A 1,243-nucleotide genomic window follows, 5' to 3' on the forward strand; every position below is an offset into this window, starting at 1 on the left:
ACGATTAGATAGTGAGATAATTGAGAAGATAATTATAAATTATTAAATAGAAGTATAAACAGGTAAGAAAAATTTGATAGTTTAAATTTATGTACATATAAAAGGATACGTGATGATTCTATGATTATCATCGATCACAATTTCCAATGCGCATGTGCTAAATGTTTGTACTGTTGAAATTGCTTAACCGGAAATAATGGGATGCAATTAGATCACAGAGAGCTCTGTCACTGATTACGGATAAGCAATATTGTCTATAGACTGACGTTGTGTTATATTCTGATTTTCCAATACTATAGTGTTTAATCTTATGTCGGCTTTCAGTGTCTACGTATAAATAAATATAAGCAGTCATTTAGTTTGTGTTTGTTAAAATTCCTTTGTGTGTTTCTCTCTGTTTTGTCTCTCTCTACCTGTTTGTCTAGCCTCTCCTTCGTCCTTCCATTCTCCATCCTTCCTTTCGTTTCCTTCCTCATTGCGGGCTCCTTTCTCAACCCTGGCCTTCTAACTTTCCGCTCTCATCTCTCCCGTTTCTCATCCACCTCCTTCTCTGTCCTCCCCCGTTTCCCTTTCCCTTTTTACCTCCCTCCGTCCCTCTCTCTCTGTTTTCCTTCCTCTCCCATTACCTGCTCCCTACCTCTCCCCCCTTCCCTCCGTCCCCTTTCCCTTCCTCCTTCCATTTTACCTCCCTGTCTGATCTCCTCCGTCCCTCTCTTTTTTCCCTTTTTTTCCCGGTCCTCCCTCCCATTTGGGATCTTCCTCTGTCTCTCCGCTCTCCTCCCATCCCTTCTTTTCCCATCCCCTATCTCATTTCCCTCCCTATCTCCCACGTCCCTCCCTCCCTTTCTATCTCCCTCCGCCACTTCCTTCCTTCCCTGGAGCTGTCTCATCTCCCTCCCTATTTCTATAAATAAATCCCTTTTCAGTGTAAATTCATGCATGCACCGCCGGGGCCCCCCACTCCAGAGACACTTAGCTCTTTGGGGCGAGTCTTAAAACCGAAACACTCCGTCTTATCACCGCGTCGAGTTGAAAGCACGGCGGCCGCTCTGCGGACCTGCCCAAATAGCCCTCAACGCACTCTTAACCCCCACATCATCATGTATTCAGGGGAAGCTACAAAAATCTATATTCCTCTCCCCTTCCCTAGCCTCGCCAAGACTACCTGTAGCAGCGGTGTGTACTAACCCCCTGAGAGGCGGAACCCATAATATATTGTGGTGGTTTCTGTAATGACCGTTTT

This window comes from Penaeus monodon, chromosome 28, assembly GCF_015228065.2.
Source record: "Penaeus monodon isolate SGIC_2016 chromosome 28, NSTDA_Pmon_1, whole genome shotgun sequence".
In the NCBI taxonomy this organism is placed as follows: domain Eukaryota; kingdom Metazoa; phylum Arthropoda; class Malacostraca; order Decapoda; family Penaeidae; genus Penaeus; species Penaeus monodon.